Source organism: Sapajus apella, unplaced genomic scaffold (genome assembly GCF_009761245.1).
Source record: "Sapajus apella isolate SASKATOON/1434 unplaced genomic scaffold, GSC_monkey_1.0 scaffold7, whole genome shotgun sequence".
Classification (NCBI taxonomy): Eukaryota; Metazoa; Chordata; class Mammalia; order Primates; family Cebidae; genus Sapajus; species Sapajus apella.
Genome location: NW_022436947.1, coordinates 43,917,582 through 43,942,990, shown reverse-complemented (window position 1 = coordinate 43,942,990; position 25,409 = coordinate 43,917,582). Strand labels below are relative to the sequence as shown.

Genomic DNA, 25,409 nt, shown 5'->3' with positions numbered 1-25,409 from the left:
CTGGTGATATCCCCTTTATCGTTTTTTATTGCATCAATTTGGTTATTCTCTCTTTTCTTTTTTATTAATCTGGCTAGTGGTCTGTCTATTTTGTTGATCTTTTCAAAAAACCAGCTCCTGGATTTATTTATTTTTTGAAGGGTTTTTTGTGTCTCTATCTCCTTCAGTTCTGCTCTGATCTTAGCTATTTCTTGTCCTCTGCTAGACTTTGAGTTTTTTTGATCTTGCTCCTCTAGCTCTTTCAGCTTTGATGATAGGGTGTCAATTTTTGATCTCTCCTTGCTTCTCATGTGGGCACTTATTGCTATATATTTTCCTCTAGAGACTGCTTTAAATGTGTCCCAGAGATTCTGGTATGTTGTGTCTTCATTCTCGTTGGCTTCGAAGAACATCTTTATTTCTGCCTTCATTTCATTGTTTATCCAGTCAACATTCAAGAGCAGGTTGTTCAGTTTCCATGAAGCTGTGCGGTTCTGAGTTAGGTTTTGAATTCTGAGTTCTAACTTGATTGCACTGTGGTCTGAGAGACTGTTTGTTACGATTTCCGTTCTTTTGCATTTGCTGAGGAGTGATTTACTCCCAATTATGTGGTCAATTTTAGAGTAGGTGTGATGTGGTGCTGAGAAGAATGTATATTCTGTGGATTTGGGGTGGAGAGTTCTGTAAATATCTATTAGGTTTGCTTGGTCCAGGTCTGAGTTCAAGTCCTGGATATCCTTGTTAATTTTCTGTCTGGTTGATCTGTCTAATGTTGACAATGGGGTGTTAAAGTCTCCCACTATTATTGTGTGGGAGTCTAAGTCCCTTTGTAAGTCATTAAGAACTTGCCTTATGTATCTGGGTGCTCCTGTATTGGGTGCGTATATATTTAGGATCGTTAGCTCTTCTTGTTGCATTGATCCTTTTACCATTATGTAATGTCCCTCTTTGTCTCTTATGATCTTTGTAGCTTTAAAGTCTAATTTATTAGAGATGAGAATTGCAACTCCTGCTTTTTTTTGCTCTCCATTTGCTTGGTAAATCTTCCTCCATCCCTTTATTTTGAGCCTTTGTGTATCCTTGCATGTGAGATGGGTTTCCTGGATACAGCACACTGATGGGTTTTGTCTTTTTATCCAATTTGCCAGTCTGTGTCTTTTGATTGGGGCATTTAGTCCATTTACATTTAGGGTTAATATTGTTATGTGTGAATTTGATACTGCCTTTTTGGTGCTAGCTGGCCGTTTTGCCCTTTAGTTGAGCTGGTACTTGTTGTTCCTTTATATGTGTAGAGCCTCTTTCAGGAGCTCTTGTAGAGCTGGCTTGGTGGTGACGAAATCTCTGAGTACTTGCATGTTCCCAAAGGATTTTATTTTTCCTTCACTTATGAAGCTTAGTTTGGCTGGATAGGAGATTCTGGGTTCAAAGTTCTTTTCTTTAAGGATGTTGAATATTGGCCCCCACTCTCTTCTGGCTTGTAGGGTTTCTGCTGAGAGATCTGCTGTGAGTCTGATGGGCTTCCCTTTATGGGTGACCTCACCTTTCTCTCTGGCTGCCCTTAGTATTTTCTCCTTCATTTTGACCCTGGTGAATCTGACGATTATGTGCCTTGGGGTTGCTCTTCTTGACGAATATCTTTGTGGTGTTCTCTGTATTTCCTGGGCTTGAATGTTTGCCTGCCTTGCTAGGTTGGGGAAGTTTTCCTGGATAATATCCTGCAGAGTATTTTCCAGCTTGGATTCATTCTCTTCGTCGCATTCGGGTATGCCTATCAAACGTAGATTAGGTCTTTTCACATAGTCCCACATTTCTTGGAGATTTTGTTCATTCCTTTTTACCCTTTTTTCTTCAGTCTTGCCTTCCCATTTTATTTCATTGAGTTGATCTTCGACCTCTGATATCCTTTCTTCTGCTTGGTCAGTTCGGCTGTTGATACTTGTGCATGCTTCGTGAAGTTCTTGTGTTGCGTTTTTCAGTTCCATCAATTCACTTATATTCCTTTCTATTTTGTCTATTCTTGTTAGCATTTCGTCAAATCTTTTTTCAAGGTTCTTAGTTTCTTTGCATTTGGTTAGAACATGTTCTTTAAGTTCACAGAAGTTTCTTACTACCCACCTTCTGAAGTCTGATTCTGTCATTTCATCACACTCGTTCTCCATCCAACCTTGTTCCCTTGCTGGTGAGGAGTTGTGATCCCTTGTAGGAGGAGAGGTGTTCTGGTTTCGGGTGTTTTCATCCTTTTTGCCCTGGTTTCTTCCCATCTTTAAGAATTTATCCACCTGTCGACTTTGTAGTTGCTGGCTTTCAGATTGGGTCTCAAATCTTTCAGATTGACGTTCAGTTTGTTGATGATGAGGTTATTTCTGTTTCTTGGTTTTCCTTCTGACAGTCTGGCCCCTCTGCTGTAGGTCTGCTGAGGTTCACTCCAGGCCCTGCTTGCCTGGGGTTCACCTGCAGCAGCTGCTGAACAGCAAGGGTTGTTACCAGTTTTCTTCTTCTGCTATCTTTGTCCCAGAAGGATACCCGCCTAGTGTCAATCTGATCTCTCTTTTATGAGGTGTCTTTTTGGATATATAGCGGTCAGGGAGCTGCTTGAGGAGATGGTCTCTTCTTTATAGGAGCTCAAATGGTGAGCTGCAAGCTCTGTTGTTGTTCATTCAGAGCTGCTGGGCAGGTACTTTTAGGTCTGCTGCAGGAGAACTCATAAACTGCTTTTTGTTCCCTGGTGCTCTGTCCCAGGGATTTAGGGCTTTATTTATGAGTTTCCGTTATGCTGCCGCCTTCTTTTTTTTTTTTTTTTTCCTTCAGACCTGCCCAGCCCAGCAAGGAGGCAGCCTAGTCACTGTCGGCCTATAGCACCTTTGCTGAGCTGCTGTGGGCTCCGCCCTGCTGCCGAGTGAACTTCCCTGCACTCCTGTTTATATGGGTGTAGTTAGAACTGCTTTGGCGATGGTGGCCCGCCTCTGTTGGGGCGGAGTCTCTGCTGTGGCGGGTTGCCTTGGCAACGGCGGGCTGCCTCAGCAATGGCGGGTTGCCTTTGGCAATGGCGGGCTGTCTCGGTAATGGCGGACACCCCTCCCCCACAGAGCTGGGCCATCCCGGGTTCAGCTGCGCTTGCTGTGAAACTCTCAATCCAGAGTTTCTGATTGCTGTTCCTTTGTGGGGGTGAGACCAGCCGAGCCTGATCGCCTGCCTCAGAGCCTTTTTTAAGTTGGTGTTCCAGTCGCCTGTTGAAGAGGTGCCGGGGTCTGTTTGTTTTCCCCTGCGGCCACTCACTGCGCTGGCTTAAACAGCGGCACTGAGGTTTATGGCTTTTTTTTTTTTTGCCCTGGAATCTACTGTCCTGGTTCTCTGCTCAGTCCCCTTTTTGAACCAGCGTATGGGCGACTTCCCGTGGCTCCAATCGCCAGCCAAAAGGGCCCCTGGACCAGTGTATTTTGTACGGAGAACCGCGGCTCCGGGGCGCCGACAAAGCAGCTACGCGGGGCAGAGCAGCGGTGCTGGCCGCAACAGCTGCACTGGCGACCGTGGAGCTCCTTAGCCCGGGAATTTCCTAGTCTGTGGGCAATAAAAACGCAGCGTCCACTCACCCTCTGCGCTTTCACTGGGAGCTGCAATCCTGAGCTGTTCCTAAACGGCCATCTTCTTGTTTATCAATTCTAATCATTTTTTTGGTGGAATCTTTAAGTTTTTCAAAATATAAGATTATATTATTTAAAGACATGGATAATTTGACTTCTTTTCTTCCAATGTGTATGCCGTTTATTTCTTTCTCTTGTCTATTGGCTCTAGCTAGGACTTTCAGTACTATGTTGAATAACAGTGGTGAAAGTGGGCATCCTAGGCCGGATACAGTGACTCATGCCTGTAATAACAGCACTTTGGGAGGCCCAGTTGGGTGGATCACCAGAGGTCAAGAGTTCGAGACCAACCAAACCAACATGGTGAAACACCATCTCTACTAAATATATACAAATAAGCTGGGCGTGGTGACAGGCACCTGTTATCCCAGCTACTTGGGAGGCTGAGGCAGGAGAATCACTTGAACCTGGGAGACAGAGGTTGCATTCTTGGAATAAATCTCACTTGGTCATGATGGATGAATTTTTTAATGTGTTGTTGGAATTTGGTTTACTAGTATTTTGTTGGGGATTTTTGCATCAAGGATTAGCAGAGATATTAAACTAGTTTTTTCTTATTGTATCGTTGACTGGTTTTGGTGTCAGGGTTATAATCATTTTTTCCTCTTGCTTAGTCGACTCCTTTATCATTATTACCTTCTTTGATTCTTTTCATATTTTTCTTCTTGAAATCTGTAATATTTGTCTAAGTATAGCAATTCATGCTTTTTTTGTTTTCATTTGCATGAAATATCTTTTTCCATTCCTTTATATTGTCTTTATATGTCTTTATAGGTGAATTGAGTTTCTTATAGGCAGAATTTTGTTGGATCTTGCTTTTTAATTAACTCAGCCACTTTGTCTTTGATTGGACAGTTCAGTCCACTTACATTCAATGTTATTATTTATAAGTAGGATTTATTACTGTTATTTTAAAATTTGTTTTCTAATTGTTTTGTGATTTTCTCTTCCTTTTCTGTCTTCTTAGGTATAAAAGTGATTTTTTTCTGGTGGTATTTTTTAATTTCTTGCTTTTTATTTTTTGTTTATCTGTTACTGATGTTTGATTTGAGGTTACCATGAGACTTACAAATAATCTTTTATTACCAATTATTTTAAATTGTTGACAACTCTGATTGCAGTAGTAACAAAAAACAAGCAAAGAGAAAACTAATAAAAACTCTATACCTCAACTTCTTCTATCCCCCCCACCCCGAGTTTTTAATAGTCTTGGCTCACTGCAATCTCTGTCTCCCAGGTTCAAGCAATTCTTGTGCCTCAGCCTCCCGAGTAGCTGGAATTGCAGGTGTGCACCACCACACCCAGGTAATTTTTGTATTTTTAGTAGAGATGAGGTTTTGCCATGTTGGCCAGGCTGGACTTGAACTTCTGACCTCAAGAAGTCTGCCACCTTAGCCTCCCAAAGCACTGGGATTACAGGCATGAGCCACCATGCCTGACCTCAAATAAACTTTCTACTCTGAACTCTCCTTCTATCTCCTCTTTAAAGTCAATAACTGTTAGATTTGCCCTTTTGAGACTATTTTCTAAATCTCGTAGGCATGCTTTATTAGAATTTTTTTTCTCCTGTGACTGTATTTTCATATAGCCTGTCCTCATGCTTACTAAATCTTTCTTCTGCTTGATCATGTCTGCTGTTGAGACTCTGATGCATTTTTCAGTTTGTCAGTTGAATTTTTCAATTACAGAATTTCTGTTTGATTTTAAAATGACTTCAATATTTGCAATTTTTTTTCTGATAGGATTCTGAATTTCTTCTCTGTGTTATCTTGAAGTTTGTTAAGCTTCCTCAAAACAGCGGTTTTGAATTCTCTGTCTGAAAGGTTGCATATCTCTGTTGCTTCAGGATTAGTCACTGTTGCTATATTTAGTTCAGTTAGTGAGGTCATTTTTTCCTGGATGTTCTTTATGTTTGTGAATGTTCATTGGTGTCTGGGCATTGAAGAGTTCAGAATTTATTCTAATCTTTGCTGTCTAGGCTTATTTGTACTTTTCCTTCTTAAGAACACTTTCCAGGTATTCAAAAAGGAAATGAGTTTGGTTTTGATTTAAGTCTTTGGTCACTGCGTTTATTTCTGCACTAGAAATCACCTCAAGCCCAGCAATACTGTGACTCTTGGAGACTGTAAGAGGTACTGCCTTGGTGGACTTCAGTAATATCCAGGAGAATTCCCTAGAATACCAGGAAGAGTCTCTTGCTCTCTTCCCTCACTTTCACCCAAACAAAAGGATCCTCTCTCTGTGCTGGGCATTCTGGAGTTGAGGGAGGAGTGACACAAGCTCTCCCATGACCATCACAGCTAGGATCGCACTAGGTCACATCTGAAGCCAGCACAGAACTGGATTTCCTCCCAGTGGTATGGCTACTACTGCCTTGCTGCCACTGATGTTTATTCAAGGCTTAGGAGCTCCTTATTCGGTATGTGGTGAATCCTGCCAGTAGGCAGAAGATTCCCTTTTGACCCAGGATGGCACCAGAACTGTCATCCAGGAGTTAGGACCTGAAATCAGTGGCTTCAGGGCTCTATTTAGTGCTTTATTTTACTGTGTCTGAGCTGGTACTCAAATTGCAAGACAAAGTCCTTTTTATATTTTCCTCTCCTTTTTGCAAGGGGAAGGAGTTGCTCCCTGAACTATACTGCTTAGAGTTAGGGAAGAGGTGATATAAACATTCACATAGTTGCCCCAGATGGTGTCTCTGGCTTGAATGCACCTCAGCTCCACTATTCTGAGCCTAGCACACCACGAGTCCTTGTAGTACTGGAGCCCAGCTTCAATCCTTGTGGCTTAGACTGCCTTTCAAATTTATTCAAGTTCCTAGGCCACTTTAGTCCAATAGAAATGAGGTTAGTAAGAACTCAAGTTCATACTGCTAGAGTGGAGGATTACCCTCTGGCTGGGGCTGCTCAAAATGCTTCCTCCTTGCATGCCAGCCAAATTTTGCCCTCTCTTGTGTTCTGATGTGACAGGGAAGCACTGAGTTCCAATGCAAAGTCCCGCAAATCACTTTGCTCTCCCTCCTCTACGTGTACACATTCTCTATCTGTGCTCACTGCTGGGGAATGGCAGAGGGGGGTTGTCAGCAATTCAAGACTGTCCTTTCTACCCTCTTCTGTGCCTCTTGCCTTAATATCATATTAAAATCAGCTACTATTATTGCTCACTTGATTTTTGGCTCTTATGAAGGTGCTTTCTTGTATGGATAGTAGTTTTATCTGGTGTTCCTGCATAGAGATGAACACTGAAGGGTTCTTTTTGGCCATCGTGCTCTGCCTTCCTGTGATTACCTGTTTGATAAATAAGGCCTTTTTCACATCTATGGTATAAAAATAACCTTCCACATTTTCCCCTAAGCTTCTGTAGTTTTATTTTTTTCAAATTAAAACTCTATAAATCTTTTGGTATAGTGCAAGCTGAAAGGTCTAATTTTATGTATTCAAAATGCATAGCTGCTTGCCCCCAAATTATTTACCAAGTAATTTATCCTTTGTACTCTGATTCATAGAGCCACCTTTATCATGTAATAAATTTCTGCTAAAACACAGTTTGCTTTCCTAGATTCTTTAGTTTGTACCTTTAGGTATCTGTTGTTCACAGTGTCAGAACCTTACTATATTTATTAGACTAGTTCTAATATTAAGTATTAAATATCCATGTAAACCTTGGCAATAAAAGCATAGTAATAGGTTATTATCTGTCCTGGGATTTGACTTTACCCAACTTAACTAATAAGTTAAACTGTTACTACCTCATAGAATCCAACAGTAGACATGTGACTCCTGGGTCAAAGGAAAAGACGTTTATTACTCACAGCACGTGAGGCAGCCTGAGAATCAGCATATTTGCATCCATTTCCTTTTGTCCCTGACTCCCATGGGGGTGATACAATATGGGCTTAGATTTATGCTGTACACATAGTGAGTTTGAGTCACAGGTGAGGAACACTGAGCTTGTAGGTCCACCTCTTTTATAGCAGCATTAAGCAAACTCCGTTTCGTTCTAGAGGGAGATAATATGTCAACCCTTGAGGCTGCCTGTTGCAAACATAAGCTTGAGAAATAGCCAGGATAAAGAGTGGCCAAGGCCTTGCATTGTTGACATAAACAGCAAGATGTGTGAGAGAATATTATATTATGAACTGTTTCTTTAAATGATGCTAAATATATAGAGCTTGTGTAGAAAACAAGTAAAAATTGAAAATGCACCCACCGAGGCAAATTTTAGCCAGTTGACTGAGAGCTGGAAGCTGCCCATTTGGCAACCTCTCTAACTCTTGGGCCTATCTCTAATCCAACCCAAAGAGACTCTTATGGAGAAGGACTACTTATCAGGCCTTCTACATTAAAGATGAAGAAAATTAGGTTCAGAAAAATAAATACTGTGCCTAGGGTTGGGGCCAGTAGTGATTGCTACAGTACTAAATAAAAATACCCTTTTCACCAAGTTTGTTTTCAGTAACTCCTTTTAAACATTTCGACTTTAACACAACGTCCTCTTAATGTATCCATGTTGTCACAAGTAGCAGCATTTCAAAATCTTTTTTTAATAGCTGAAAAATAGTCCATGGTCTATGCATACCACATTTTCTTTATCCATTCATCCATTGATGGATACAGGTTGATTCCATATATTGGATATTGTGACTAATGCTACAATAAACATGGACATGTAAATGCCATATTACGTCCCTTGTGTAATTTTAGAAAGTTGATATCACAGAAGTGGAGAGTAGGATGGTGGTTACCAGGACCTGACATGTTTGGTGTGGGAGTCGGGGAGATGTTAGTTAAGGATACAAAATTTCAGTTAGAAGGAATAAGCTCAAGTGTTTTATTCTGTAACATGGTGACTATACTTAATAATATGTTATATTCTTGAAAAAAATGCTAAAAGAGTAGATAAAGTATTCTCACCACAAAAAATGATTACTATGTAAGGTAAAACATATGTTAATTACCTAGATGCAGTCTTTTCACAATGTATGCATACTTCAAAACATTATGTTGTGCATTATAAATACATACAACTTGCTACTTCTTAAAAATTCAGTAAAAAAATTTTTTTTCAAGTTTTTTACTTTCCTGAAGAAAGGAAACAATAGGAAAACTTGTGAAACAAATAACTCAATCTTATATTCAAATAAGAACATCTCTAGTAGAAAACACATGTTCTATAATTTAATGTATACTAACATTTTAATATATACTAACATTTTCTTGCTTTATTATGTGTGACATAAGCCCACATATTATTAAAATGTTAGTATGATTTTTAAAATAAATTCCTTAGCATTTCTCCTAGTCAGCCAGATTTTTGGACATGACTCTGAGATTACCTCTTGAATTATAGAAATCTGCCTAATCAGATGGAAAAACAGTATTCCTGATCTAAATATGACAGTCTGTACTACTGATGATGAAATTTACATGGTAGTTTCATGTTACTTAATGTAGGTCTATCATACTATTGGAGAAAAAAGGATAATACTAGATATTAAAAATGTATTATTTTATTGAAATAATACATTTTTCTTTAATGTTAATGTGGGGGAAAATGATATACATGTATGTATATGTGTGCATATGTATGTGTGTGTGTATGTGAGCATGTGTATGTGCGCGTGTGTGTGTTAATTATATGTAAGATGTGAAAACAAAAATTTCTCTGGGAAGAGTTTAGGACTGAAAACACCACAAGGTTTAATTTGGGTGGATGATATGACAGCGTCATGTATTAACGTATAGGACTGAATCACATCTGCCTTGTCAACTTTGAAGAGTAAGGTGTAGTGGCAAGGGGAAATATAAGAAGCAGGAGTAGTATTTGAATGAAAATGGCTCATATATGAAATTAACCTCGGGGATAAAAATAACTTCTGATCTGTATGTGTGGAATGCCTAAAGTTGGACTTAAATATATTTTGCTTCTCTGTTGTGTTTTTCTAACTATTAAAAAACATGTTTATGGCCGGGCGCGGTGGCTCAAGCCTGTAATCCCAGCACTTTGGGAGGCCGAGGCGGGTGGATCACGAGGTCAAGAGATCGAGACCATCCTGGTCAACATGGTGAAACCCCGTCTCTACTAAAAATACAAAAAATTAGCTGGGCATGGTGGCACGTGCCTGTAATCCCAGCTACTCAGGAGGCTGAGGCAGGAGAATTGCCTGAACCCAGGAGGCGGAGGTTGCGATGAGCCGAGATCGCGCCATTGCACTCCAGCCTGGGCAACAAGAGCGAAACTCCGTCTCAAAAAAAAAAAAAAAAAAAAAAAACCATGTTTATAAACAGGTATGAAAAGACATCATCTTAAAATATCAATTTGGAAAACTACAGAAAGAAGAGATGTTCATTTAAAGCATTTTCATTTTTGCTTTTAAAAACACTTTTATAAGGTTTTAACACCTTATAAAATTCATAGCTCAATGAAGATTGTGGCATTTGTCTTTTAAATCCTAAAATTAGATTTATGTTATTTAGATTATATTTTATCCATGTCAGAATAACAATTATACATTTTCACCCCGTTTTAGTTTACCTCAGTATTTTAAAACTTTGTAAGTGGAATGATTTTTTTTTCAACATATTGCGACTACTCTCATTATCTCAAAGTACTTCACAAGCAGTCTTCTTTTGTACCTGCTAAAAATAGAATTACTCTACCCGAACCATACTTTCAAAAGAAACAATTAGAACACTCAGTAAACAATATACTTCTTCATTGAGTAAACTGTCTCCAAGGATGTCTGTTAATTTTTTTTTCTATTTACATAGCATTGATGAAACTCTGTGGACTTCTGATATCCATTACATGTCCTAAATTTATTGTCTCTTTCTTGTTTAATTCATCAACATACTGCAATAACGTGAATAACAATTAGAAGAATAAGCATTCTCCACTTTAAAAAAAAGTCACATTTATGCAGAAGTAATTATGTAGGTATTATCTAAGTACTATACAAAACCCTTAGTAATAGACTTTCAAGACTCAAATAAATAGAAGTGAATAGTGTCAGCTGAGCCATATGAAACAAAAGACCGAATAGGTTTCATGACTTTTAGAAAATAAAACATCCTTATGACCTTGCTGACTTATCAGGATACTGAGCTACATAGAGTCAGTTTTCTCATGGCATTGTAATGCCATTTAAAGGCACACAAACTAATGGTCCCAATGCAATCTGATAATACATCTGGATGAATAGTAAAAAGTAATTTTGCTTTTATAATCTAGGATAGTTTTTCCCCAACATTTTATTTTATTAAAATGTTGTCTCATAAGATGTTACACTAAAAACATATTTCTTAATCAAGAAACTTTGCAAAAGGTTCTTTAAAATTTGTCATCTGATAGATGTCTGATGATTGTGCAGTCTATTTATTGTGTTCTATTGAATCTTTTAATCTTTTCTCATGTAGAACTATACACCGTTCCAGGAGCAAAGTATATACTTTTAATCCTCTACCCTCTGCACATTCACCAAATGCTCTTCACTACCTTACATCTTTATCTTTCATTAGTTCTTTGAGATTTATTTTAAATGTTGCTTCCCCTTGACCCCTACATTATGTTCCCTAATACTCCAGTCAGTCCTCCTATATAACATGGCAATTATCTGTTTATTTGTAACCTCAGCAGAATACGAACCTCCAGGGCACAGGGAATTAATCTCCTCAGAACTATCAAAATGCCTGCACATGGTGGGTAATCAGTACATGTTTATTCAGTGAAGGAAAAATAGCATTTAGGTAAATAGCATGTAGAGCGAAATGCAGGCTTTCTGAATAGAGTTATAATTGTAGTTAAAACTACAATTGGGATTTAGTTATTTGGTTCTATATTGCCTGCCAGGATTTTGTAAGCTCTCATAAAAAGTCTTAAGTACAAATATGTATTCTTTTATATATTTCTTTTGAGGTATAGAGGATTAGAAAGAAAATGAATTATTGTATATGAAAAATTAAGAAACACTTTTTTAATTATTTGACTAAATAGGATTTCAATGAGGTCTACTCTGGCCACCTTATTTAATACTATAAGCTGTCTTCAGCTTTCCATAATGTAACATTTTCTTACCCTGCTTTTTTTCTTTTGTCTGTAGCACATAATATCCTTTAACATAATTATTCATTCAATAGTTTGTTGTGTTTTTACAAAATTATCTCTCTACCTCACTAGACTGCAAGTTCTATGAATGCCAGGTATTATTTTGGGTGCTTAGCCTGCAATAGATGCTGTCAAAATCTTTGTAGCAGGAGTGAATTAATCCTATATGTCATTACAAATATGGTAGCTGAATAAGTAAACTGGAATATTATTCAGCTTCATATCTGGTTAGCTGTAAATATTTTAACTACGTTTCTACCTCACTTTTTCTTAGTATGCCCATTTCAAATGGTAAAGAGAAGAAGCACCATACCACATATATTGAAAAATTTTCTCCAAATAAATTCTCATTATAAAATCAGGTCTATAAGGTAGAATACATCTTCTGCTAAGGCTGGGGGATAAATGGATGAAATTAACCTTCAAGGAAAACAGAAAACAGGTGTGGTGATCCCTGTAAAGGATCAAGAGTTGTCCAGATGGTAACTATGGTGCCTGATCATCAGGGCTTCAAAATCATTCACTGGCTTCCTAGTCATCTTGCTAGAACAAATTGTTTAACCTCTTATGGCTTTCTTATCTGTAAGATAGCATGATGATAAGAGGACCTTCTGCATGGGGTTGCTTAAGGATTAGGAAATAAATACATGTAAAACTTTTAGAACAGTTCATGGCTCTTGGTAAAGCTCAGTAAATGCCAGCTTTGATAGCTACTGCTGTCATATCTAGAAGTAGTGTGGTATGAAGATATTACTAATAGAGAAGATAAAAATTATTCTTTTTTGACTGAACTTGCCCTTCTAAAAGTTAAGCTGCTTAATGAAATGAGTTTTGATATTAGAGGGCAAATGGAGGTCTTTACTTCTGACTTGAAAGGTTATTTCAGATTATTTTCTATAATGTGGTAAAAAGTAATGGTCCTTGGCTAAAATGAAAACACATGCATTGCTGTGTTCTTTCATTTGTGATGTCAACACTGCTTCTAATTTTTACTTATTTAATGAGCTTTTCCTCTCATGGCATATTAATATGAATGGTTTCTTTATGTATGAAAGGAAGAAAAATATCTCTAAGATTTTGAAAAGGGCTTTATGGAGAGAAGTTTTTATCATAAATTGGCTTAAAATGACTATACTTTGGAAAGCCTTAGAAAACTGCTGAGAAAGTGTTACCAGTAAGAATATATTCTCTGAGAAATATTCTCTGAAATTTATGGCTAAACGGCTTCATTTGTCAACTGTGGCCTGAGATTTCTTTCTTGACATTTACATAAGTTGTTCAGACTTTTGTATGTCTAAAAAATGGACTAAGAAAAGGCTTTATTGTTATCATTACTATTGTGCTAAATGATACTCCGTAGCCAAACTGTTATAATAGTTTGTTCCAGTTCTTAAAAAAAACAGACATTCCCTAATTAAAGCACTCTGTCACGCGTAGTGAAATTGTAAATATACTTTTTGACAGATAAATATCATTTAACAAAATAAGCTATCATATAATTTGTACTTTTAAAAATTATGTGATTTGCTCTGTTTTTAAAAAGTTAACATTTAAACTTTAAATAAGAATCCATTTAAAAGCAGACATTAAATTACAAAGTAAAAACTATTTTTTCTGAAACAATGTTAATTTTTTATTGCTATGTAACCAGTTACCACAAATTTAGCACTTTATAAGCTCTGAGTTTTGTAGATCAGAAGGTCAGCATGGCAAGACAGAGTTTTCTAATTAGGGTCTTAAGACTGCATTCAAGGTCTAGTTCCTATCTGGAATTACTTAGGTTGTTGGCAGAATTAGTTACTGTGGATGTAGGAATGAGGTCTAGTTTCTTTGTGGGCTGTCAGCTGGGAACCACTTAGTTCTTGGAGGCTGCTAACATTTCTTTTCTTGTGGTTCTCCGTCTCCAAAGCCAATCATGAGAATTTCTGTACCATAAGATCTTTTTCACACTAAATCTCCGACTGGAGAAAGGGCTCAGGTCCTTTGAGGCGCTCACCTGATTAGATTTAGGCTAATCGGGTAGTATCTTTTTTTTTTTTAACTCAAACTTCAACTGATTAGTAACCCAATTGTGGAGTAATCTCTCATGATATTTACAGTTTCCACTCACACTCACCTGGAGGGAATTAAACAAGGTGTGTATTCCAGAAGGCAGAAATCTTGTGGGTCGAAAGATGTCCTAGAATTCTGCCTAGTACAGCAACTGAGTGATTAAATTTAATGAAATAAAATTTTGTAAAGGAGGGAATGTCTATTTAATTGATTTTGTCACATACATAAGTATATAGTGATAATTTATTGACACATGGATTTAAATCAATTAATTCATCTCAAATTACATGAAAGAGAGGAGAGTGAATTAAAGCAGTATCAGAAGTTCTCTTTATGATACCTCTCCTTTAAGGTCTTCCACACTAAAATATTAATGCATCATTTTCTTTATTTGGGATAGTAATAAAAAGTCATATAAATTTACAGTTCAGTGCTTGATGTCATTTTTTAATTTTATCATTACTAAATGAACCAGACTATATTGGAAATTAGCTTATATAATATTCTCTAGTGGAGGAGATGGATTTGACAGGTTTAGCAACTGACTGCATGCGTGGAAGTGGACAGATAAATATAACTCTATACTGTTTACCCTGAGATATTGAAGCAGCAATTCTAAAATCAAGTAAAGTAAGAGTAATGTTCATGGAACGGGTGTGGTGGCTCATGCCTGTAATCCCAGCACTTTGGGAGGCCGAGGTGGGTGGATCATGAAGTCAGGAGATAGAGACCATCATGGTCAACATGGTGAAACCCCATCTCCAGTAAAAATACAAAAATTAGCTGGGTGTGGTGGTGCACACCTGTAGTACCAGCTACTCCGGAGGCTGAAGCAGGAGAACTGCTTGAACCTGGGAGGCAGAGGTTGTGGTGGTGACTCGAGATCGCACCATTGCACTCTAGCCTGGGCAACAAGAGCGAAACTCCGTCTCAAAAAAAAAAAAAGAGTAATGTTCGTGTATAATGGAATTTGATGTTCACAGGGAAGTTAGATTACTCAAATATAATTCTCAGAAGATCTTTTGGGGACAGCCTTTTGTTTTGCATGTTATCGGAATAGAAATGATGTCAAAGTTATGAAATTGGATTGTGATAACATAGACAAGGGCATAGAAAAGAAACATTGGACCTGAGAGCTAGGAAAGGACAAATTTTGTCAGAAAAGAAGAACAAGGCAAAGCAGGGCATGCTGAGCAATTAGACAAAAAGGAAAACTAGGAGAGGGCATTTTGAAAGAGAAGAAAACAGACATATTTGAGGTAAATAAGTGACTGTGTCAACAATATGGTGATAAAGTTGATGTCTTAATAGCTGTATTATAAATTGTCACAAATGTTTTTATTTTAAAAAAGGCATATAAAGAGCATCTGTGTTCTTGGATCTTGTTATATCATCCTTGAAAATTTAAATAGACAAATGACTTCTGAAGATGAAAGTTCCATGCTTATTGCAGTATTTTCTTTAGTACCAAGAATTTTTAAGGACTATCAAGACCTACATTTCTGGAAATAGACATGATTATATAAAAAATCATGGTACATTGTAATCTGTATAATCTACTCTGTACTAAGCACCTGCTTGGGTGCCAGGTTCCAAGCACAAAATATCCAAAACCCTGTATTTTTATTGTTCCCACTTTACAGATGAGGAAACTGAGCACAGAGATGTGGCCAAGCTCCCAATGTAATACACGTTTCAGAATAAAAGTGTGGAAACTTACAGTTTGGCTCCAAATTTTGAAATTTATCTACAAAACTGCCTTTCAAAAATTTGATGTAATGTTATAAAACCATTAAAATAATGACAGTATTATTTGGAGAAATTATATACTTATAATGTTAAATAAAATGTGTTTTTGCTATTAGCGTACTAATTGATAAGGGCTAGAAAGACATTTCTTAGGTGAAAAACAAATTGATTAGAATGATGGATTTATATTCATTTTGTTCTTTGCTTTTTGTCTTTAGTCTTTAAAAATATATGAAAATGAGAGGCTGTCAATAGCATCATGCTAAGGAGTCATCAGCTAGAATGTGAACAGTATAAGGTTAACATCAGAAGAGTAGCATATGGGTAGGTAGCTAAAACATAATTCAAAAAACTGTGATTAGAGCTGATACATTTTATTTGTTATGAAGCCAGACAGCTGGAAAGATCAACTACATTAATACCAAAGTCAAAGAAGATAGGATGGAGAAGGGGCCGTAAATTAAGATGAAAGCTGTTCAGTGAGTGCATGTGCAGAAAGCAGAAACTGGACCCCTCCTTGACACCTTACTTGACACCTTACACTGAAATTAACTCCAGATAGATTAAAGACTTAAATATAAGACCTAACACCATAAAAACCCTACAATAAAACCTAGGCAAAACCATTCAGGACATAGGCATAGGCAAGGACTTAATGACTAAAACACCAAAAGCCTGGGCAACAAAAGCCAAAATAGACAAGTGGGATCTAATTAAACTCCGGAGCTTCTGCACAGCAAAAGAAACAGTCGTTAGGGTGAACCAGCAACCAACAGAATGGGAAAAAAATTTTTGCAATCTACCCATCTGACAAAGGACTTATGTCCAGAATCTACAAAGAACTAAAACAGATTTATAAGAAAAAAACAAACAAACACATTATTCAAAAGTGGGCGAAGGATATGAACATACACTTTTCAAAAGAAGACATATATGAGGCCAACAAACATATGATAAAATGCTCATCATAACTGATGATTAGAGAAATGCAAATCAAAACTACATTTAGATACCGTCTCACACCAGTTAGAATGGCAATCATTGAAAAATCTGGAGACAACAGATGCTGGAGAGGATGTGGAGAAATAGGAACACTTTTACACTGTTGGTGGGAGTGTAAATTAGTTCAACCATTGTGGAAGACAGATTGACGATTCTGCAAGCACCTAGAAATAGAAATACCATTTGACCCAGCAATCTCATTACTGGGTATATATCCAAAGGATTATAATTGTTCTATTATAAAGACATATGCACATGTATGTTCACTGCAGCACTGTTTACAATAGCAAAGACTTGGAACCAACCTAAATGCCCATCAGTGATAGACTGGACAGGGAAAATGTGGCACGTATACACCATGGAATACTATGCAGCCATAAAAAATGATGAGTTCGTGTCCTTTTTAGGGACATGGATGAACCTGGTAACCATCATTCTCAACAAACTGACACAAGAACAGAAAATCAAACACCGCATGTTCTCACTCATAGGCGGGTGTTGAACAATGAGAACACATGGACACAGAGAGAGGAGCATCACACACTGAAGTCTCTGGAGGGGACTAGGGGAGGGAAAGCAGGGGGTAAGGAATTAGGGAGGAATTAACATGGGGAGTAATGCCAGATATAGGTGATGGGGATGGAGGCAGCAAACCACATTGCCATGTATGTACTTATGCAGCAATCATGCATGTTCTTCACAGGTACCCTAGAACCTAAAGTACAATTTTATATATATATGTGTATATATATATATATTTATATATATGATAAAAGCTATTTAAAAGATGCTGAAGTTCTATGGAAGTGAGATTCATACATTGACAAGATAACAGTAGAGATTACAAAAGAGGAGAATAGTTTGTCAGGAATGAACAGTGGTTGGAAGGTGGCAATGAGGAGTGGGGAACATACCACTTCCCTAACTCCATCATGTACCCAGACATTTTTTGGAAATCAGTCTAAGAAAAAAGTAAAATTAGAGAAAAACACTCAATTAAGAACACGAGAGTGACAGGTTGTAGAAAGAAATCAAGATTGGCTTGGTACACATGGGAAGCCAAATAAAATTGCCAGTGTGTTTTCTAGTCAATCTGGCAAGGTACAGGATTAAGGTTTGGATATAGATGTGGGTATGTGAATTTGAGTGCTGGGGCCAGTGCTTCCATCTGTGATTATTGCTTACAGGTACAACGAAGTGAGGAGGAGACCAAAAGGGAAAAAGGGGTTAGAAAGTGAACAGGTAACAGCATTAGGTAAGAAGAGTCCAAACTTTCCAAGTATTAGGTTGGTGCAAAAGTAATTGCAGTTTTTGCCATTACTTTCGATGTCAAAACCACAATTACTTTTGCACCAACTTATAGTTATTTTAGAGCCATTTCCGGCAGCCACAGACATTTCTAACTCCAGTTCATTTTGTATACATTACTGTGATTGAGTTGAAAGTTAATCAAAGAGATTACTTGACTATTACCATTAGAATGTTAATGTAATCTCTTTCATTAATTGCTGATATGTAATTACATTATATAATGGTGATGTATATTGATTAATCCTGATCCAGGTAAAAAAAAATGGGGAGGTGGAATATATTTTACAAAGAAATACAATCAACATAACTCATGAAAAATACTGAACATTCATCTCTTTGTGACTTTAATGATTAAAAACTAAGGATGGAGTTGAGTCTCTTTCAGGATTGTGTCCTTGCATTGACTATTTAGTAAATATTTTATATCTCATTTGGGCAATATTGTATTTAAAAGATAAAATTTGTATATAAAATTATATTTAAGTTTTGACAACCCATACATTGGAAAATTGAACTTCTAAAATGGCAATTTCTGGTTAAACTTGTCTTGTGAAACTATTTTTATTTCTCTGTCTTAATTATTATAGATAAATAAGTAGGTAGATAGATAAGTAGATGTTATCTGCTGAGATAATAGTTATTGTAATGTAAAAAGTGACTAAATAAATAAGGACTTAGAATCTCATACTGATAACAACAAAGGAAAGGAAAACACATTACTTGCCTCATTAATCATGATTTGTGCTTCTTCCTCAAGTCACTATATTCTTAGAGTTTTTTTTCTCTCACTCACATGTATGCACACACACACAGTTTCTTTGACTTTATATTAATTTAGGTACTTTATCTGTGGTCACCTATCAATGGCCATAAATATTGACAAAGAATATTTTAAAACTATTATAATTTGAAACTTCAGAGTTCTTTCTTTTTATATTATTTTCTTATATTCTTTATATATGCACAGACTAATTATATATAATTATTAATTATTACTATTATTATTAATAACTGGTTTTGTGAGTTAAGTATTTAGCTTCCAAGAAAAAGGTTTTTGAATAAATGCAACTGAGTATATCTCTAAATATATATAATTCAAAATACCAACTCAAAATTAATTAATTTTGCAAGTGAGAATTGACTTTTAATAGATATTTTCATAATGGTTAATTTATAAGTTAAATCATATTTAAATTTCAGCTAAGGCCTAAAAAAGAAAATGTTATTGTAGTTTGTACATTTGACAAATAATGGAGGAGTAGACTTAAATGAAGTAAATTCATGTTAGTTTTGATTCTATATTAATTTTTATTCCTTACAACACTTCAGTGGGATGCGTACTTTAATGGGAAAGGCAAATATATGTACATTTTGTTTTCTGTAATTATTCAGTTTAATAGGATATAATAAATTTATTTTGGAGGATGAGGACTGAAAAACTACCTATTGGGTGCCATGGTTATCATCTCGATAATGAAATAATTTGTACACCAACCCCCTGTGACATGCAGTTTACCTGTATAACAGACCTGCACATGCACCTCTGAACCTAAAATAAAAGTTAAAAAAAGAATTTGAGAGATACTGGTAAAAATCCATAGGCTAATAGATGGCTTTAAGTGTTCTATAAGACAGGGTAAAAGTAATAAATCATACTATTAATGAGTACATATCTTTTATGTATTAGATCACATTGATTAAACAAAATTAAATATTTTTTCTTACTAGAGAGATGACTCAATTTTGAATATCACTAATGCACCTGTTGAGGAATCTTCAATAGAGGGTGTTTATACCTTATATTATTATTTTCACAAATATGCTCAAGGATTTGTGTTACTTGAGACATACTTCTGGGAATGTTGACTTAGTTAAATTTACTATAGTGTATTAAACTGAATAGTTACAGGAAATAAAACATCCTATTTTCTTTTTCTATGTAGATATTTTATTGTTTCAAATAAAATTATGAATAAAATTTTAAATGCCATGCAAGATCTTTTGTAAAAGAATGGCATGACATCTGCTCTCACAAAACTCATAATCCAGTGAAATAGGAAAACACATAAAAATGGCTAATAAAAGTTAGAGAATAGTTATTGTTACAGTAATGATACTTCTTTTTGTATGTGTGGTCAGTTTCTTCTTCTTTTTTTAAGCTATACTTTAAGTTCAGGGGTTCATGTGCAGATCTTGCAGGATTGTTGCATAGGTATGCCATGCCATGGTGGTTTCCTGCCTCCATCCCCCACCGTTACCTACATTAGGTATTTCTCCTAATGTTATCCCTCCCCGATATCCCTACCCCCTGCTATCCCTCCCCTAGCTCCCCACCCCCCAACAGACCCCAATGTGTGATATTCCCCTCCTGGTGTCCATGTATTCTCATTGTTCATCACCCACTTATGAGTGAGAACATGCGGTGTTTGGTTTTGTTCTTGTGCCAGTTTGCTGAGGATGATGGTTTCCAGATTCATCCATTTCCCTACAAAGGACATTAACTCATCCTTTTACGGCTGCGTAGTATTCCATGGTGTGTATGTGCCACATTTTCTTTATCCAGTCTATGCTCGATGGGCATTTGGGTTGGTTCCAAGTCTTTACTATTGTAAACAGTGTCACAGTGAACATAAATGTGCATGTGTCTTTATGACAGAATGATTTATAATCCTTTGGTTATATGCCCAGTAATGAGATTGCTGGGTCAAATGGAATTTCTATTTCTAGATCCTTGAGGAATCGCCACACTGTCTTCCACAATAGTTGAACTAATTTACACTCCCATCAAAAGTGTAGAAGCATTTCTATTTCTCTACAACCTCTCCAGCATCTGTTGTCTCCAGATTTTTTAATGATCACCATTCTAACTGGCATGAGAGGGTGTTTCAATGTGGTTTTGATTTGCATTTCTCTAATGACCAGTGAGGATGAGCATTTTTTCATATGTTTGTTGGACTCATATATGTCTTCCTTTGGAAAGTGCCTGTTCATATCCTTCACCCACTTTTTGATGGGGTTGTTTGTTTTTTTCTTGTAAATTTATATTAGTCCTTTGTAGATTCTGGATATTAGCCCTATGTCTGATGGGTAGATTGCAAAAATTTTTTCCCATTCTGTTGGTTGCCAGTTCACTCTAATGATTGTTTCTTTTGCTATGCAGAAGATCTTAAGTTTAATTAGAACCCATTTGTCTATTTTGGCTTTTGTTGCCCATGCTTTTGGTGTTTTGGTCATGAAGTCCTTGACTATGCCATGTCCTGAATGGTTTTGCCTAGGTTTCCTTCTAGGGTTTTTATGGTGTTAGGTCTTATGTTTAAATCTTTAATCCATCTCTAGTTAGTTTTTGTATAATATGTCAGGAAGCGGTACACTATCAGCTTTCTGTACATGGCTAGCCAGTTTTCCCAACACCGTTTATTAAATGGGAAATCCTTTCCACATTGCTTGTTTTTGTCAGGTTTGTCAAAGATCAGATAGTGGTGGATGTGTGGTATTGTTTCCGAGGCCTCTGTTCTGTTCCATTGGACTATATCTCTGTTTTCGTGCCACTACCATGCTGTTTTGATTACTGTAGCCTTGTAGTATAGTTTGAAGTTGTGTAACGTGATGCCTCCGGCTTTGTTCTTTTTGCTTAGCATTGTCTGGGCTATGCAGGCTCTCTTTTGGCTCCATGTGAAGTTTAAGGAGGTTTTTTTCCAGTTCTGTGAAAAAGGTCAGTGGTAGCTTGATGGGGATAGCATTGAATCTATAAATTACTTTGGGCAGTATGGCCATTTTCACAACATTAATTCTTCCTAATCATGAACATGGAATGTTTTTCCATCTGTTTGTGTCCTTTCTTATTTTCTTGAGCATCGGTTTGTAGTTCTCCTAAAGAGATCCTTCATGATCTTTGTTAGTTGTATTCCTAGTTATTTTATTCTCTTTGTAGCAATTGTGAATGGGAGTTCATTCATGATTTGGCTCTCTGTTTGTCTGTTATGTGTGCATAGGAATGCTTGTGATATTTGCACATTGATTTTGTATCCCAAGACATTGCTGAAGTTGCTTATCAGTTTCAGGAGATTTTGGTCTGAAGTCATGGGGTCTTCTAAATATGCAATCATGTCGTCTGCAAATAGAGACAATCTGACTTCCTCCTTTCCTAATTGAATACCCTTTATTTATTTTTCTTGCCTGTTTGCTTTGGCTAGAACTTTCAATACTATGTTGAATAGGGATGGTGAAAGAGGGTACCCTTGTCTAGTGCCAGTTTTCAAAGGGAATCCTTCCAGTTTTTGCCCATTCAGTATTATATTGGCTGTGGGTTTGTCATAAATAGCTTTTATTATTTTGAGACATGTTCCATCAATACCTAGTTTATTGAGAATTTTTAGCATAAAGTGCTCTTGAATATTGTCTTAGGCCCTCTCTGAATCTATTGAGATAATCATGTGGTTTTTGTCTTTAGTTCAGTTTATGTGATGGATTACGTTTATAGATTTGTGTATGTTGAACCAGACTTGTATCCCCGGGTTGAAGCCTATTTGATCATGATGGATAAGCTTTTTAATGTGTGCTATTGCATCTGGTTTGCCAGTATTTTATTGAAGATTTTTGTGTCAATGTTCATCATGGATATTGGTCCGAAATTTTTTTTAGTTGTATCTGCCAGGTTTTGGTATCAGGATGATATTGGTCTTATAAAATGAATTAGGGAGGATTCCCTTTTGTGTATTGTTTGGAATAATTTCAGAAGGAATGGTACCAGCTCCTCTTTGTATGTCTGGTAGAATTTGGCTGTGAAGCTGTCTGGACCTGGACTTCTTTTGGTTGGTGGGCTATTAATTGCTGCCTCAACTTCAGACCTGGTTATTGGTCTGTTCATGGATCCAACTGCTTTCTGGTCTAGTCTTGGGAGTGTGAAAGTGTCCAGGAATTTATCCATTTCTTCTAGATTTAGTGGTTTATGTGCATAGATGTATTTGTAGTAATCTCTGATCATAGTTTGTATTTCTGTGGAATCACTGATGATTCCACAGAAATCCCCTTTATCATTTTTTATTGCATTTATTCGATTCTTCTCTCATTTCTTTTTTAATAGTCTGGCTAGTGGTCTATCTATTTTGTTGATCATTTCAAAAAACCATCTCCTGGATTTATTGATTATTGGAAGGGTTTTTTGTGTCTCTATCTCCTTCAGTTCTGCTCTCCTTCAGTTCTGCTTCAGTTATTTCTTGTCTTCTGCTAGCTTTTGAATTTGTTTGATGTTGCCCCTCTAGTTCTTTTAATTGTGACATTAGAGTGTTCATTTTAGATCTTTCCTCACTTCTTATGCAGTCATTTAGTGCTATAAATTTCCCTCTAGACACTGCTTTAAATGTGTCCCAGAGATTCTGGTATGTTGTATCTTCATTCTCATTGGTTTCGAAGAACATCTTTATTTCTGCCTTCATTTCATTATTTATCCCGTAGTCATTCAGGAGCAGGTTGTTCAGTTTCCATGTAGTTGTGTGATTTTGAGTGAGTTTCTTAATCCTCAGTTCTAATTTGATTGCACTGTGGTCTGAGAGACTGTTTGTTATGATTTCCATTCTTTTACATTTGCTGAGGACTGACTGACTTCCAGTTATATGGTCAATTTTAGAGTAAGTACAATGTGGTGCTGAGAAGAATGTATATTCTGTGGACTTGGGGTGGAGAGTTCTGTAGATGTCTATTACATCTGCTTTGTCCAGATCTGAGTTCAAGTCCTGGATATCCTCGTTAATTTTCTGTCTCATTGATCTAATATTGACAGTGGAGTGTTAAAGTCTCCAACTATTATTGTGTGGGAGTCTAAGTCTCTTTGTAGGTCATTAAGAGCTTGCTTTTTGTATCTGAGTGTTCCTGTATTGGGTGCATATATATTTAGGATAATTAGCTCTTCTTGTTGCATTGATCCTTTTACCATTATGTAATGCCCTTCTTTGTCTCTTTTGATCTTTGTTGGTTTAAAATCCATTTTATCAGAGACTATGATTGCACCCCTGCTTTTTTTCTCACTCTCTCTATTTGCTCAGTAAGTCTTCCTCCATCCCTTTTGTGTGTCTTTGGATGTGAGATGGTTCTCCTGAATACATCACACCTATGGGTCTTGACTTTTTATCCAATTTGCCAGTTGTGTCATTTGATTGGGCATTTAGCCTGTTTCCATTTAAGGTTAATATTGTTATGTGTGAATTTGATCCTGCCATTTTGATACTAGCTGTTTTTTTTTTTTTTTTTTTTGTATAATAGAAATATTTCGAAAAGTCTTCATACAAATATAAGGAAAGTAGGGGGTTGATGAACAAATCAAAGTATTTGGTTTGCCAGAGTGGAATTTGAGCAGTCATTGAAGGTGGGCTAGGCTTTTGTGATGGACACTTGCTGCATTGTTTGGGTTTTCCAGAATCTTGACGTCTTTTTAGCTTCAAATAATGCTCCATAGGTAACTTTAGTGGGAGACACTGCTTTGCCTCACACTACACATAAGAAGGGCAGCTGCTCCTTCTCCTCACCCCATTCGAATGAGGCTTGTTTACTGAGACTCTCCCATGAGGCTTAGCACCTCAAATGATGCTTAGATGTGACAATGTAGGATTCACATTTGCCCTTGGTAATGGAACTGAGCCACAGCAGTGAGGAGAGATGTAATGGCTATTGTCCCCAGCACCACATTCTTGCAGGGCTTCTGCTTTATCTTATCTCTTTACCGTGGGTCCTATGGCCGAGTCGACTTGTTTCTTCACTGTGTTTCAAAATATTTCTCTAACTTCCTTCTAATTTTGAGAACTATTCTGTATTCTTAAAAGAAAGAGAAATCTCTTTCTTGCCTATTTGTCAGAATTAAGTTTTTGTTACTTAGAAGCAAGGACCCCTCTAGTTTAGCTTTAAATAAATTGTCAAAAGACAAAGAAGAACTTACTTATATAGGGCATCTTTGTTGAAACAGAGAGAAAGCCCCAGGGATTTATAATCTTTCTTGGTTCATGGCACCCTTAGTTCTCAGTAATTTTTTCATAGTGCTCCTAGTCAAAATGGAATATGTAGCAGTTCATTTTATTTAGTGCTTCAATTCAAACAACAAAATAGCACTTTGCACAGTATCCAGCGGCTGTTGTGTGATTCTCTTGAAAATTTAAAATACATTTACTGTCCCCCCAAGTTCACTATAACTCTCCAGGGTTCTTTGGCACTCTGTTTCATAACCACAGCACTGAAAGATACTTGATATTTTACTGGCTTTTTTTTTTTTGTTTGTTTGTTTCTTATTGTTGTTGTTCTTTTAACTCAGGTTTCTCAATACACACTTAGAATATTCTGATGAGACACATGTAAGAGTTAACATTCACAAGTAAGTAATTGAATTAGGGATGTATAAATAGCTAATATGCAGGGATATGATCCCAAATCTTCCTTTTCCTAAACTTCACCTACTGTAGCAATTAGACTTTGCCTCTAGGGTAAGTGTTTTTATGTGGCTAATGCCATGAAAATGGAAGATATTCTGATTTAAGAATGTGCAGAGATATAACTATCAGGATGAGGAGTTTGTACATTCCATGAGAA

General features: G+C 36.7%; 1 protein-coding gene and 1 long non-coding RNA gene across 10 annotated transcripts in view; both read left to right on the top strand.

The window, feature by feature from the left end:
• PCLO (piccolo presynaptic cytomatrix protein) overlaps window positions 1-25,409 on the top strand; it is a 416,914-nt gene that overhangs the window by 44,439 nt on the left and 347,066 nt on the right. The gene's annotated exons all lie outside the window — the stretch shown is intronic.
• On the top strand, window positions 1,017-24,020 carry LOC116550420. The gene is made up of 3 exons (XR_004268395.1): window positions 1,017-1,065; window positions 4,950-4,954; window positions 23,920-24,020. It is a non-coding gene; the product is annotated as an uncharacterized LOC116550420 (long non-coding RNA).